General features: G+C 41.4%; 1 long non-coding RNA gene across 3 annotated transcripts in view; it reads right to left on the reverse strand.

Moving 5' to 3' along the window:
* LOC132369014 (uncharacterized) overlaps positions 1-16,859 on the reverse strand; it is an 87,997-nt gene that overhangs the window by 45,091 nt on the left and 26,047 nt on the right. For 2 of the 3 annotated variants that reach the window (XR_009504214.1, XR_009504212.1), the window contains one exon: positions 1,809-1,928. The exons of the other annotated variant lie outside the window; for it this stretch is intronic. This is a non-coding gene — a long non-coding RNA (uncharacterized LOC132369014). The remainder of the gene's footprint in view (positions 1-1,808; positions 1,929-16,859) is intronic. 3 annotated transcript variants of the gene reach the window in all.

Consider the following 16,859-nt stretch of genomic DNA (forward strand, 5'->3'; position numbering starts at 1 on the left):
ATGGTTTTCATTTTGGGACACCAAACAGCATTTATACTTCCTCAGGCAGGAACAAAAAATTCAGAGATTTTATTAGTTGGGGTACCAATATGCTATGCTTTCTTCTTTCTATGCACACTTCGTTTGCTGAAGCCCATCCTTTAATAGCTTTCTAGGGTATTTGCGAGGTATATTTTTTGATTCTTGAATATATTTATTCTGCCTTTACACTTCAGTTGTTTGACTGGGTTTTGAATTCTGTGGGAAAACGGTCTTTTTAGAATTTGAAGAGAAGTCTCAGGACAACAGCTGTGCAACTGGTCTGGAGCAAATGGGTCTGAAATGGAACAGAAGGACAGAGGGCTCTAGGCACAATGTTGCCAAGGGAAAAATCATCTGAAGTGTTTGAGCATTTGGAAAAATTGCTGCTTATGCATTTCATAGCTCTGTTAAAGCACCTGGGGAAAAATAAATGTACACAAAAAATTAAATTGTAAAGAGGCAATTATTAACTCCAGAGAAAACAAAACATTATACAAGAAAGATAATATCACAGTGAAGTACTTGGCTTAGCAATGGATAGTCAAAATAGGGGAAATATTGATTTGGGATTTAACCCAAAATTATATAGCTAAGTTAGGAGGATGATTTTTTTTTAAAAGTGGTGGGTGTCTAGAGGGCTCAGTTGCCATAAGTCTACAGGTCCTGTAATTAGGCATCAAATCATGATGATTCATTGTAAGTATGGCAGTTATGTAATTTATCACATAGAGATGCTTTTGAGAGTGAAGAGAACCACTAATAATAATTATGCCAAGACAACAGATGTAAACTGGAACTGATGAGGAAACTGGGTATCTGATCACCTTACTTATAGGCATATTATTTTAAATGTAGAGGTAAATGCCAGATGAGACAGCTAATCAGATTAAAAGTGGCTGTCTCTAGGGAGTGGGATTGGTGATGGGGAGAGAGTAGGAGAGGAGACTTCTGCTGCTTTTTATGTTTTTTAGTACTATTTGATTTAAAACAATGATTATGCATTATACTGAAAAACTTAAAAATTAAATTTTAGAGCAGATTAGTCTTGCCTAATGTTTTTTGAAATGAACTAAAATGTTCCTTACTGTTAGCAAGAGGCCATATCTGAGTTCTCCTGTAATACTTATTACCCATACTATTCATTTGATGCGTCCCCCTCTAAGAAAGGTACAATTGGATAGTAGGTAATAGGTTCTACTTGTCTCTGAAATAGGGCCTTGGCACAAAGTAGGTGTTTATTAAATATTTGTTCATGACTAAAAGCAAGATTCTGTAATATTTTCAAAGGCAGAAGAACCTTCTAGAAACCAGGTTTATCAGATGATATTTCCAAGTAAGGGTGCAACGGCTAACAGGTGTAACTCCAGGTTTATCCTGAGTGTCTGGGATTCACCAGAAGGGGATCCTGCAGGCAACTTGGAGGAGGGAGACCTTTTAATAAAACTGAGCTCTACAGCATAGAATATAAAATTTTGACACTCTTGCAGAGATCCCTTTAAGACAATAGTACCTAAAATGATAATTAATAATGTTAATTAATGATAATGGTAATTAACAAATAATTAAACTTTCAGAAATCATAGGCTGTATTGTGTGCCTTCATGGATGAACAGTTTTTTGGTTTGTTTGTTGTTGTGTTTTTTACTGCAGAATTGATACCTGTTAGTTAACTTCCCCAAATTTTCATATCCCAAGAGTCTTTTCTTTCTTGTCATTTGGACAACAAGATGAAATCTTGGAGAAAGTGGGGACTGAAAGCATTTTCACAACCCATGTACTATATTTACCAGGAGGTCTTGGATCAGTGACGACCACCAGAGGGTGAACAACATGGTCAGAGTGTTTGTAGTAGAAATAGGACCAACAGGTCATGAAATTGCAGGTCATTGTTTCTCAACTTATTTGTCCTGTAAATTGAAAACATTATGAAAAAAAATGGGGAGGGAAAAAATGGGACTGGAGGAAAACAGAAAAAACGGAGAAAAGAGGGCAGTAACAAGGATATATCCATTGGAAACCAGGTTGAAGTTAGCATATCTAACCTGATCTTAATTTTTTAAAAGGAAAATTCTCTGCCAAACACAAAATGTACCAAAAAAACACTCTCCTTAATCTGAAACCATTTTTCTCCCTCCGTGATCAAGAAAGCATTATGTCAGGTCCGTTCCTCTTAGTAGAGTTATTTTGTGAAGCTTTCCTTGATGCACCATCTCTACCCTAATACGCCAAACTCCCTGGTATGTGCTCCTTGGATATTGTGAGCTCTATTGTTTCAGATTGTAATAACCATGAGAGTTTTTCCTTCTCTTTGGTAAGAGTTCTATAGCAGGCTTTTAAATTAGCTATCATATTTAATTTATTGGGGGAGGAGGTGGGGACCACTAGGGAAGGGAGTCAAAACAAGGTGAAGTGATGCTCTGAGCCAGGAACAACGGCCTTATTTATTAATAAGTAATTAATAATATGCCCCAATTGGGGGCATATTAAGTAATATGCCCCAATCCCAGTGAAGGTGACACTTCTGGTCACTACTAGAAGACATGTACATTATAGGGTTTTATTTTATTAATTAGTTTTGATTTTTTGTTGTTGTAATGGGAATAGAACTGTACCAGTCTACTGAGGTTGCTTTTCCTGATTCCCTCTGTGAGACTTGGCACACATTTAGGGGGTAGTAGTTCCTAACTCCCTAACCTTGGGATAGAATCTGAATCAGCACCTACAAATACTGGGCCTTACTCTCAGCTTCTGTCATTTACTCAACAAATATTGAGCACCTGTGATGGGGCCAGGCATTATTCTAAGTACTGGAAAAATAACAGTAAATACAAGAGAGATTGTATTTTAGTTGAGCAAAATAGACAGTAAACATTAAATAAGTAAATTACATAGATATTCGAAGGTGATTGGTGATAGAAAAGAAAAATCAAGGTAATGGGTATGGAGTGTAAGGGCGCAGGATGTGGCATCACAGTTTTAAATGGGGGAATCAATGTAGACCTTATTGAAAGATGGCATTGAGCAAAGTCTTGAAGGTGGTGAAAGAGTGAGTTTGGAAGGCATCTGCATGAAGAGAATCCAGCCACACGGAGGCCCTGAGGTGGGCACATGGCCAGCATGTTTGAGGAACAGCAAGCCCATTATGGGTCAAATGGAGAGAGTGAAGGGGAGAGTAGAAGGAGATGAGACTGGAGAAGTAATGGGACTCAGATGATGCTGAGGCACTGGGAGCTGGCCCAATGCCATACACAAAAATAAACTCAAAATGGATTAAAGACCTAAATGTGAGACCAGATACTATAAAACTCTTAGAGGAAAACATAGGCAGAACTCTCTTTGATGTAAATCGCAGCAGTATCTTCCTTTGATCCACCTCCTAGAGTAATGAAAATAAAAACAAAAACAAACAAATGGGATCTAATTAAACTTAAAAGCTTTTACACAGCAAAGGAAACCATAAATAAGATGAAAAGACAACCCTCAGAATGGGAGAAAATATTTACAAGTGAAGCAACTGACAAAGGATTAATCTCCAAAATTTACAAGCAGCTCATGCAGCTCAATAGCAAAAAAACAACCCAATCAAGAAATAGGTGGAAGATCTAAATAGACATTTCTCCAAAGAAGACATACAGATGACCAAAAAGCACATGAAAAGATGCTCAACATCACTAATTATTAAAGAAATGCAGATGAAAACCGCAATGAGGTATCACCTCACACAGGTCAGAATGGCCATCATCAAAAAATCTACAAACAATAAATGCTGGAGAGGGTGTGGAGAAAAGGGAACCCTCTTGCACTGTTGATGGGAATGTAAATTGGTACGGCCACTATGGAGAACAGTATGGAGGTTCCTTAAAAAACTAAAAAGAGAACTACCATATGACCCAGCAATCCCACTCCTAGGCATATACCCAGAAAAAAACATAATTTGAAAAGATACATGCACCCCAATATTCACCACAGCACTATTTACAATAGCCAGGACAGGGAAGCAACCTAAATGTCCGTCAACAGAGGAATGGATAAAGAGGATGTGTACATATATACAATAAAATATTAGTCATAAAAAGAACAAAATAATGCCATTTGCAGCAACATGGATGACCTAGAGATTGTCAAACTGAGTGAAGTTAAGTCAGAGAAAGAGAAATACCATATGATATCACATACGTGCAATCTAAAAAACTGGTAAAAATGAACTTATTTACAAAACAGAAATAGAGTCACAGATGTAGAAACTTAGGGTTACAGGGGGGAAAGGGGGGGAGGGAGAAAGTGGGAGATTGGGATTGACATATACACACTACTATATATAAAATAGGTAACAAATAAGGACCTACTATATAGCACAGGGAAGTCTGCTCAATACTCTGTAATGACATATATGGGAAAATAATCTAAAAAAGAGTGGATATCTGTATATGTATAACTGATTCACTTTGCTGTACACCTGAAACTAACACAACGTTGTAAATCAACTATACTCCAAAAAAACAAACAAGCAAAAAAAAAAAAGAAAAAAGACTTGGACCCAGTCCTCAACTATCACATAAGAAAAAAGCTTGTTGCTCTTTAAGTCACTGTTTTGGGGGGCTACATTTGTTATAGCTAACTAGCATATCTTAACTAAGACAAAGGTCAAGGACAAAAGCAGGAAGGTCTATTAGGCAGCTATTGCACTAGTCTAGGTAAGAGACTGTGGTAGCCTGGAACAACGTGGGAGGGGTGGAGGCAGCATGAAATGAAATCAAGTATATTTTGAAGGTAGAGCCCAGAGAATTTTGTGACAGCTTGGATGCGGGGTACAAGAGAAAAAGAGGAAGCAAGTCTGACCTCATGGCTCTGAGGTTGATACATTGTAAGGTTAGAAAGAGAGCAGATGGAACCAATTTTAAGGGGTCAATTGAAATGCAGTTGCACGTGTGTAAATTTGAGATGTTTATTGGCCTCTGAGTAAAGATGTTGAATTAAAATGTGGACATATAATTTGCGGGCTGGGGGAAGATGTCCAGCCAGGAATATTAACTTGGGAGTCATCAGTGTGGAGATTGTACTTAAATCATGGGGTTGGATGAGATCAGCGTGGGAGTGAGTGTAGTTACAGAAGAGGTCGAAGGACTGAGCCTTCATCTTTAAGATGAAGTTTAAGAGGTCGGGAAAATGGGAAGAAATCAGCAAAAGTGACTGAATAGGAGCAACCAGTGAGAAAGACAGAAAAGCAGGAGAGTATGGTGTGCCAGAAACACCGACCTGCCATGCGTAGAAGTGCAGAGCTCTATGCTAAAGATCAGGGCCCTCAACATGGATCCTTGCCTCTCACGAGCAGAAGAAAGGCCTGTCAGCTAGTGAGATTCTGATGAGAACAACTCTGGAGGCCTATCAGAGGGCAGGAAATAGCTTACAGGTCATAGAATGCCCTGGAGGCAGCAGTGGTAGGTTGGAAAATATTTGGATTCTATTCCTTGAAAGGGAGGAGGGAGATAAAAATATTTTTTGAGCAATAGTGATAATCAATTAGTTCTATGTTTTAAGAGAGAACTGATGGCAGGGAGAAAGGTGTATTTTGGGGAGAAGAAAAATTTGTAGGTGTTTCTGAGATCAGTAAACCAAGCTGAAGATGACTCAGTCACCTCAAGTGGCTTTGGGATTGACACCCCAGCAACTTTAATCGAACTGGGATTAAGGGGTTCACTGTGAATGCCATCTTCCTCTCCAGACCTAGTCCTTCTTCACCTGTGCCCTTGATCTCAGCAAGAGGCATCGTTATGTACTCAGTGGCTTATGCCAGATCCTGTTAGTTATTTTTAATACCTCCTGCTCCCTCACCCCACGTCCAATCACTTACCAATTGCTGAATATTTTGGCCTCCTAAATATCTCTCAAATTCATCTACTCCCCTCCATTTACTACCACCATCTTCTTTCACCAGAACCACTCCAATAGCCTCCGCTTCAAAACAGTCCCTGAGGGTTTCCTCTGTTTGTAGAGCACGCCAGGGGCAGTGGGGAGCTTTTAAAACTGCCAACCTTTTCACAGCACTTCCCTGCTTCCCTTCCTCCTGGGTTAAAATCCTGAGGCTGACCTTCAGGGCTCTACATGGTCTGATTTCTGCCAGCTGTGCCCAAAGAAACATTTGCTGAGTGAATGCATGAACAAAGCCTCGCTTTGGGTAAGTTACTTAAATATTCTAAACTTCAGTTTCCTCATCTGTAAAATGAGAATAATAATATTTCCCTCACAGGAATGTTGCTAATTTAAACAATAAGATATCACATGAATAACATGTAAGCATTTAGCTTTGCAGAATACATTTGATTATTGTTGAGTGAGCCAAATCAGCACTTAGCACAGAACCTGATACATACACCCAATACATATTTGTTTGATAAATCAGTGCTTTGGGATTGTAATTATCTTGGGTGATTTTTATTTCTGTACAAGTACCTACGAAACTCCATACTCCTCCATTTGAAGCTGAACAGACAGCTGTATGTGGTTACTTGCAGCATCATACTGACTCTCAAAAAAATCTTCATTGTCTCCAGTGACTATGAAATCAAGTTCAAATTCTTACTCTTGGTCTTCACATTTCCAGTATGTAAATCTATGCTCCTGAAAAATTTCTCTCACATAAAATGTATTGAGTTTCTACACTATTCCCAGAGCTGTTAGGTGCTAGATATTTAACTATTGAAGCCTTGTGTGATATAGAATATCCAGGTGCTGTTGCATTTAAAGAAGCAGAGTCCAAATTGGCCAAAATATCATTAGAAAGGTGTTGTCAGGAATCCTGACCCTGGAAACACATCCCATCACCTGCGGCAGCCACGTAGGGGCACTGCTCAGCTGTCCCTTTAACAGAACCTGCTGTGGGGAGCAGAGTTGACTGACAGGCTCCAGCTGAAATAGCTTTGGATTCTGCAGATGTTCACGCTGAGGCCTCGAAGCCAGTAAATGACCAGGTAGGGGTACTAGAGTGGTACACTGAGGGCCAAGGCTCTTCTCCCAAGCTTCTTTCCTTTCTCGATGTCAGCCCCACCTCATGATCAGGGTCTAAAGGCCCTCTGCCTCTTTTGCGGAGGCTATTGGAGTGGTTCAGGTGAAAGAAGATGGTGGTAGTAAATGGAGGGGAATAGACGAATTTGAGAGATATTTAGGAGGCCAAAATATTCAGCAATTGGTAAGTGATTGGACATGGGGTGAGGGAGCAGGAGGTATTAAAAGTAACTAACAAGATCTGGCATGAGCCACTGAGTACATAACGATGCCTCTTGCTGAGATCAAGGGCACAGGTGAAGAAGGACTAGGTCTGGAGAGGAAGATGGCATTCACAGTGAACCCCTTAATCCCAGTTCGATTAAAGTTGCTGGGGTGTCAATCCCAAAGCCACTTGAGGTGACTGAGTCATCTTCAGCTTGGTTTACTGATCTCAGAAACACCTACAAATTTTTCTTCTCCCCAAAATACACCTTTCTCCCTGCCATCAGTTCTCTCTTAAAACATAGAACTAATTGATTATCACTATTGCTCAAAAAATATTTTTATCTCCCTCCTCCCTTTCAAGGAATAGAATCCAAATATTTTCCAACCTACCACTGCTGCCTCCAGGGCATTCTATGACCTGTAAGCTATTTCCTGCCCTCTGATAGGCTCCAGTTGCTCTCCCCTCCTTTGTGCTTCACAGGCACTTCCCCCAGCAAATCTTTGGCATATCTAATCCCATCTCAGCATCTGCTTCTTAGAGAACCCAGACTAACACAGGTGGTACCAGGCATGGTCCAAGACAACAATCTGTAAGATGAGACTTAAAGTTTTAAATTTTTTTATGTACTCCTTTTTTAAATTGAAGCATACTCACATGTGTATAGCACAGTGATTCAGTTATATATATTATATATATATATATATATATATGATATATATATATCCTTTTTCAGATTCTTTTCCATTATAGGTTATTACAAGATATTAAGCAGAGTTCCCTGTGCTGTACTGTAGGACCTTGTTGTTTATCTGTTTTATATATGGTAGTTTGTATCTGCTAATCCCAAACTCCTGATTTATGTACCCCCCCCTTTCCCCTTTGGTAACCATAAGTTTTTTATGTCTGTGAGTCTGTTCCTATTTTGTAAATAAGTTCCTTTGTATTGTAAGATGAGACTTTTAAATCAGAGAACTTTACGTGGCACTGTGGTCTCAAAAGGAAAAATAGGTGTGTCTGGGAACCAAGAGTGAAAGCAAAAGTAGCCCCACTTTCCATGGTTCTTAATGACCCGCTGTGGGAGTATGTGCTTTATATCCCCACCATTCTGGGCTCTGCAGGGTTGGAGATCCTAGTTCCCAAAGGAGGTGAATGTGCAAGGCGACCTGGTAAGCTTCCCGCTGAGCTACAAGCTCTGGTTGCTGCCAGTGAACTTTGAGCTCTGTGTTCAGGGCCAGCGGGGAAGAAGTCACCATCTTGTCAGGGGCAGTTTCCCTGATCCTCAGGAGAAGGTAGGGCTGCTCCTACACAGCGCAGGCAGAATAGAATACACGCAGAACCCAGATCACCCACCTGGGCACCTCCTGCTATGCTCTTGCCCAGTGCTAACTGCTTGTGGGTGTTCATAGCAAACCCAGCCTGAGAAGGATACGCTAAACCAAGGGCCCGGACTGCTCAGGAATGAAGGCTTAGGAAACACCACCATGAAATCCACTGCCTTGTTGGCAGCTAAAGCTGAGGGTGAGGGCACTTAGAATGGATAATGGGGGACAAAGAGGATGCATATCAGGTGGCACCCTGAGACCAACTGCAGGGACTTCCTCTTTCACATTCCCCCCTCGGGAAAACTTCGCAGGTGCCCAGGAAATGCAAAAACAAAGGACACATATTCAGAGAAGCATCTGTCCTGACACCTTTGTGTCTCCTTAATAGAGCCCAGAATATTAAAAACAAAACCAAAAAAACCCTCCTTAAATCAATAAGAAAAAGTGTACAAACTTTCACTTACAAGATCTAATGTTCCAAGGATTTAATATGTACAGCATGGTGACTGCAATTAATAATACTGTATTGTGTACCTGAAATTTGCAAAAAAGAGTATTTTTAAAGCGTTCTCACCCCCAAAAAGGTAACTATGTGAGATAATGGATATATTAATTACATTTTAATTAACTTGATTGTGGTAATCATTTCACAACATATACATATATCAAGTCATCATGTTGTACACTTTAAATATATCCAACTTTGTCAGTTATACCTCAAGAAAGCTGAGGTGGAGGGGAAGACAAGCAACCTAATAGAAAAATGGAAAAGACAGGACCTGATATTTCACAGAAGAAACCACATAGGAAATAAACATAAGAAAAGGTGCTTAATTTCATTAGTAATTGGGGGTAATTCCAATTAAAACTAATAAAATATATTTGAGGGGAGGCAGGAAATAGAGTTCACTGAGTCATATTTTCTCTTTACAGCTTCAAATACATACTGTATGCTAAATATTGGGTTGGCCAAAAAGTTCGTTCAGGTTTTTTTCGTAACATTACTACACTGCTGGTCCACATTGGTATGTTATTTCCATAACAAGTTTAAAGACTTCTTATGAATGAGCTCAATAATACAAAAATGTGCACATACTTGCACAAATTATTATGGAACAGTAGTGCATACATTATTCTCCTCCTGAAAAATTAGCTTTGATTTAAAAACCTCTGGGGCTTCCCTGGTGGCGCAGTGGTTGAGAATCTGCCTGCCAATGCAGGGGACACGGGTTCGAGCCCTGGTCTGGGAAGATCCCACATGCTGCGGAGCAACTAGGCCCGTGAGCCACAACTACTGAGCCTGCGCGTCTGGAGCCTGTGCTCCGCAACAAGAGAGGCTGCGATAGTGAGAGGCCCGCGCACCGCAATGAAGAGTGGCCCCCGCTCGCCACAACTAGAGAAAGCCCTCGCACAGAAACGAAGACCCAACACAGCCAAAAAATAAATAAATAAATTAATTAATTAAAAAAAAATAAATAAAAACCTCTGAATTTTCAGTCTCTGATTTTAAAGATGAGATCCAAGATGGATACTATGCGATTATAATGTCTATTTTAGCTGTTTGATTATCTTACTTGGATCATGAGACAGAGCGGGAAGGATTTGGATCAAAAGACATTGGTGAAGTTACCCCTTGGGTTATTTTTAAAGGGATAGCTAGAGTTCTTCCCTTAATCCTCCTCTCCCCTGCAACAAAACACATACACGCACACACACACACACACACACACAGACACTTTGGCAAGAATTCTACACTGGAACACTGAAGAAAGTTCATGCTCGGAGGTAACCGATACAGACTTTCAGAATTATGTGACCTTCGGCTGGGTGGAGAGAGACGTGCCTGTGAATAAGCACATGGGGGCATCAAGGCATAGGAAATATTCTGTCTTAATCTGTATGGAGAGATATGCAAATTGGTTATATTATTCTTTATGCCTTATATAAGTGAGATATTTTTGTATTTGTAAAGAAATATATCATAAAAACAAATTTTGAAAAAGACTCAACTACAAGGTACTGATGACTCTGGAATTTTACAGTATTAATCCATAACCTCTTTACGTTTGTCACACACTTTCAAAATTTAGAAATTTTTGCTGTCCACTGCAAGGTTGATCAAAAGACACTAAACAAATCTGCAAGACAATCGCAGCCTAAGTGGGACAGGCTCACAGAATCTGCAAAAGCACCCACAGTTGTCACCCTATCCTCCAGCTCAGCCTTCCACGTGCACCGGATGGTGTTTGACAGAGCTGTTCACTCTCCTGACTGGCTTCCTGCCTCTGCAACCCACGACTTTCCTTGAGGATCAGCCTTACCCCACAGTGGGCCCCTTACCCTCCACCAAGCTCTACTCTGCCCTCCTTCAGCCCCATCTGACACATCACTGTGGTGGTAGGAAAAATACATTTTACACATGAGTCACAATGTGGATACACCTGGGAAGAATGGATGACACACCGCTGGAAGCCATTGTCTCATAAACTCATGAGTCATTGCCTCATAAACTCATGAGTCATTGCAGTAGCATCTGTGCAGGAAAGGCCATGGAGTAGACTGCTTAGGAACACCTGCTCTGAATGGTGCTGCCTGAGTTTAAATTCTGGCTTTGCCATTTACTGACTGGGTGACCTTGGGCAAGATCCTTCACTGTGCCTCAGTTTTCTTCTCTATAAATTTGGAGTAATATTAGTACACCTCTCTCATAGGGTTGGTGTGAGAATTCAGCAAGTCAGGATATGCAAAATGCTTAGAGGGTCCCTGGCTCATGCTGCTGTGTGAGTGTCAGATCTTTTATGTTTCTAGAGCAAGACAGCAGCTCCACCCACGGATGTCCCATGTAAGCCCAAATGGGATGGGGTCAGGTCTGGGAGAGGACAGAGCTGTCTTTCCTTTCCTGCATCTTGATGAAGGTAATAGAGTCTGACTCCCTTTTGACTGCCGACAGCTGTCAAGCCTCGTCCCTCCCTCTTCCTCTTTGGACCCACATCTGGGCAAGCCGATTCAAAAGCGCACGCACTCCCTCTTTTGGTGCCCACAGGAAGTCAGTGCACACAAGCCCTTTCTCTCACACAGGAGTGCTTACCCTTAGCCCAGCACCACGCCCTACCTCAGTAAAAGCCAAAGCCAGTCTTCTTGCTCTCTCTCAAGCCATGTTTTGAACGGCTTGGGAGCCTCCCCTGCTCTCCCTAGAAAGCCTCCTTATGTGAGAAAGAAGCCTTTTTATACCCTCTTGGTGCATGTGCAGCATCACCTGTCTGGGACTTCTGAACCAACTTTGGGTGGGCGGGGGCTCATCTCATCTCTGAGGGGTGACCACAGCAGAGAACTGTGAGGCCAGGAGACAGGGGAAGGCAAGGGATCTAGCTAGCTGCTCTCTTTCTCTTTGTTTAACTCTTTTTAGCCTCAACTATAGGAAACGAATTCTCCAGTCTCCAGAGTAAAAACTGTTCTTGATCCATAGTGTTAATTTAAGAAAATTATACTCTGCACTACCTTTAGGTAAGTATCCTTTGCTAACCTAAACCAATATTCTCAGAGACAAAAGAGACACCCCACGCCCCTGCCTCCAAGTAGTCAAGAATTTAGCATCCTGATTTGTTTTTCTTTTTTTTTTTTTTTTTTTTTTCTGATTTGTTTTTCTTGACAGACATCATTAGGATCCTGTTTCATCAAGGAAAAACAACAACAAAAATGCAAAGCTAGGAAATAAATACTCTGTCACACTGTGGAGGATAGGAAGGGAGAGAGGGGACAGAGGTGTTAGCTGTTGTGTATTGAGGGCCTATTATTTGTCAGGCTCTGTGTTATATTCATTTAGATGCACACAGCAACCCATCAGCTGGGGTTTATGGGCTCCATGAGCTCCTGCTTCGCAGGTGGAGGAAATGAAATGCTGGCAGATTTTATAAGTTACCTGTGGTGGACAATCTCTAAGGTGCCTCTCCTTCCCCCCACCACGATCCTGCTTCCTGGTGTTCAAGCTTTTGTATAATCCTCTCTCCTTGAGTGTGGACAGGACCTACGGTTTTCTTCTAACCAACAGAATATGGCAGAAGTGATGGATACCACTCCTGTTATCATGCGATGTTAAGTGAGACTTCATCTTGTAGCCGACCTGGTCTAGAGACTCTCTTTTCGGGCTCAATGAAGTGGGCAGCCATAATGGGAAAGCCCAGGTGGCACTGAACTGCAGGCAGTGTCCAGGAGTTGCAGGTAGCCGGCAGGACCTCTGGGAAGCCTCTAGTTGATGAGGAAAGCTGACAGCCAAAAGCCAGCAAGAAGCCAGGGCTCTCAGTCCTACAGCTGCAAGGACATGAATTCTGCCAACAACCTGAGCAAGCTTAGAAGAGTATTCTTCACCAGTTATGCGTCCAGAAGAGAGCACACTTTGGCTGTCATCTTGATGGCACATTTGTAAGACAGTAAATAGAGAATGCAGTTAGTCTGGACTCCTGACCCAAGAAATTGGGGGTAATATACTGTTTTAGGCTGCTAATTTTTTTTTTTTAATATTTATTTATTTATTTATTTATTTTTGGTTGTGTTGGGTCTTCGTTTCTGTGCGAGGGCTTTCTCTAGTTGCGGCAAGCGGGGGCCACTCTTTTTTTTTTTTTTTTTAGTACATTTATTATTTTTATTTATTTATTTTTTATTTTTGGCTGTGTTGGGTCCTCGCCTCTGCGCGAGGGCTCTCTCCAGCCGCGGCAAGCGGGGGCCACTCTCCATCGCGGTGCGCGGGCCTCCCACCGTCGCGGCCCCTCCCGTTGCGGAGCACAGGCTCCAGACGCGCGCAGGCTCAGCAATTGTGGCCCACGGGTCCAGCCGCTCCGCGGCACGTGGGATCCTCCCAGACCAGGGCCCGAACCCGTGTCCCCCGCACTGGCAGGCAGACTCCCAACCACTGCGCCACCAGGGAAGCCCGCGGGGGCCACTCTTCATTGCAGTGCGCGGGCCTTTATCGCGGCCTCTCTTGTTGCGGAGCACAGGCTCCAGACACGCAGGCTCAGTAGTTGTGGCGCACGGGCTTAGTTGCTCCGCGGCATGTGGGACCTTCCCAGACCAGGGCTCGAACCCGTGTCCCCTGCATTGGCAGGCAGATTCTCAACCACTGCGCCACCAGGGAAGCCCTAGGCTGCTAATTTTGTGGTAATTTGTTATGCATTAATAGATAACTAATATATTACCCATCCCGAACAGATTTTTAGCACATTCTAATTTTCATTTTTCAGTGCTATAAAATTCTACATAATAGCCTACAGTGTTGATAAAAGGCATTATTATGGAATATCATTGACTATGGTACATTCTGATTTAGTTGCTCTAACAATCTGCTTGAGAGGTTGATTGTTGAGGAAAGTATGTAATAATCATAATATGCTTTAATATGATCACATAGGATGATAGACATATTAGGACTTAATATCATTATCGATTTATTTCTTCCCATTTATACAACTCGACTATGTATAACATTCCTTCCATTTCCGTATAAAGAGTAGATTTAATTTTATTCTTTTATTTATTTATTTTTTTGTATTCTTAAAATTCTTCTAGTCAATATCTTTCATAAGGAGTCCTATGGAGTTTCTCAATATCCACAAGATGATATATTCATGACATTTAAATATCCTTGTATGTATGAAATCTTTTTACAGTATTACACACCTTCAAATATAAATAATGTATAAAGAAGAGGAGAAGAGTGGTGACATTTGTACCAATCAATGAAAAATTCATGTTATGTAATATACCCTAATTTATTCCTATACCTCTATCCCAATTAGTATTTTTCTAAATTTCTCTACTAAATGCACTTATGTATTAATATAAATTCACATATCTTATGCTTGTAAAATTGGTAAACTTGTTAGAGATGTTTAAGAGCATATTTCCTAGTTTATCACGACGATGATATTACTCTGAATAGAGAGGCTTCTTTGTGTTAAATGTTACTCATTTTCTGCCTTAAGGAAATCTAGTTCTCCATTTGCCAACTCCAGCTGGGAAAACCCACTGGGCTAAAATCATTAAGGCAACAAATAATTCTGTGGTCAGTTCCCCAGATCTGTGATTGGCCCTATCTGTACAGTCCCAGAGAAACACAACAGGATTAAATACTGCATTTAGTTTTAAATTTGTTGGCAAACTACCCAGGTAGATTCCTGCTCCTACTTTCTCCTGCTAATATCCAGCTTTAATGAGCCTCTGACATTTCCAGAAGACTATTTCTTCTGTAGATTTTGCTTATACCAAGTACAGCACCCACCATATTCATCATGATGGACTGAGCAACTGTCCTCCTTATCTTTAGAATATGCTGAGCACTGATGCCCTAGATTCCAAACTCAGCTCCAAATGTCTCGGCTAATGCAATCTTCTGAGATGGTTAGAGATGTTAATTAACCCCAACAATTAAATTAGGTTCTCCCCAAGATTGGAGATCCACTTAAAAATAATTAGTGTGACCTTAATCTTCCAATAAATATGTGTAATCCTTGTCTTGAGACCACATGATGGAAGAAACTTCCCCATTTCCAAGGTTCTGGCTCACTCACGCAGCAGGAGTCAAACTGCCTGTACCTCACTCATATTACCTGTTACCACAGTTATTATTTTAGCAAAAACTACACAGTGGAACCTCACCATGTGCTCCTTGCTAATGAGGAGAATTTAAAATACTGTCCAAAAGGGACTTAACCGTGGCAAGTATCAGAGCACCTCATTGGAAAGCTGAAAGCCCTATAAAACGATCAGAATCTCAGCACTTGTTCATTCTGCAAGTACAATCCAGGGATGAGATGAACGTTCCTATCTTTGCCTCAAAGGACTTCCAGGCTACTGGGTAATTTTTCTAGTAGAGAAAAAAGTCATCAAGGTCTCCCCTAGAGGACTAGATAAAATATTTCCTAAAACCAGTCAATTTTGCATTCCCTTTATGTGTACCTATGTGCAGGTACGCATGGATGCACCCCCATTTCGTTCCACTAAACATTTAGATCTCCTAATTTTCATACTCACCAGGCTTCTGATCATTTTTCTGCTCCTTCCTTTTCTTTCTCCCAAGCATCTCCCTCATCTCATGCAAAAAAATATAACGCAGGTTCAGGCTAGCTTACTCGTGTGACTCACTTCACCAAGGTATGATCATGCTGGATAAGCTTATTTTTTAATATATTTATTTATTTATTTATTTTTGGCTGTGTTGGGCTTTCGTTTCTGTGCACGGGCTTTCTCTAGTTGTGGCGAGCAGGGGCTACTCTTCATCGCGTTGCGTGGGCTTCTCATTGTCCTGGCTTCTCTTGTTGCGGAGCACAGGCTCTAGACGCGCAGCCTCAGTAGTTGTGCCTCACGGGCTTAGTTGCTCCGCGGCATGTGGGATCTTCCCAGACCAGGGCTCGAACCCGTGTCCCCTGCATTGGCAGGCAGATTCTCAACCACTGCGCCACCAGGGAAACCCCATGCTGGATAAGCTTATTATTAAGAAAAGCATCTTCATCAGCAAGGCCTGCTGTTGCACCCACATTATGACAGAGCTTCCTATACCCCGGGAAGAGAGCCCACCTGGCTCTATTCTCCTTCATTCCTTAACTCCATTCTCCTGGCAATTCCGGTTTTTATATTCTTTTAAGTCTAATGGTTCAAATTTTACTGTGCATGAGTCACATGGAAGCCTTGTTGAAATGCAGATTACTGGGCTCCACCTCCAGAATTTTGGATTCATTGGGGTGGAGCGGGCTTGAGGATTTGCGTTCATAACAGATTCCTAGATGACGCTGATGCAGCTCAGCTAGTCCAAGGCCCACACTTTGAGAAACACTGTTTTAGGCGATGGCACTCAACCCTGATTACAAATTAGAACCACCTGTTGACATATTAAACAAATGCACGTGACGCGGCTCCTCCTGTGACTGAGTAAATCAGAATCTCGGGGTGGGTCTGGGGTGCTGGTTTTTTTTAGAAGCTCCCAGCTGATGCTAATGTGGGACCAGGTGAGAAGGGCTGCAACAAGAGGAGCTGATGACAGACAGAGATGAAAGTTGCGGAGAGATTTGAAGAGAATGCCTTGACTCAAAACCTCCTCTAGAGATTTTGTCTTCTATGTGAGAAACACATATTTTAATATTTTAGGAACGTTTAAAATATTTCAAAAGCCATTACACATTAGTATATGTCTCATGTTCCCGGAATTTGTTGGCATTCAAATACCAAAGAATTATAGTACGTTGTCATAATAACATAAGCCTTTCATTTCTGTTTGCTGCAATGGGTGGCCAGACATTCAATTATGCATTTTTTATGGC

This window comes from Balaenoptera ricei, chromosome 7 (assembly GCF_028023285.1).
Source record: "Balaenoptera ricei isolate mBalRic1 chromosome 7, mBalRic1.hap2, whole genome shotgun sequence".
Taxonomy (NCBI): domain Eukaryota; kingdom Metazoa; phylum Chordata; class Mammalia; order Artiodactyla; family Balaenopteridae; genus Balaenoptera; species Balaenoptera ricei.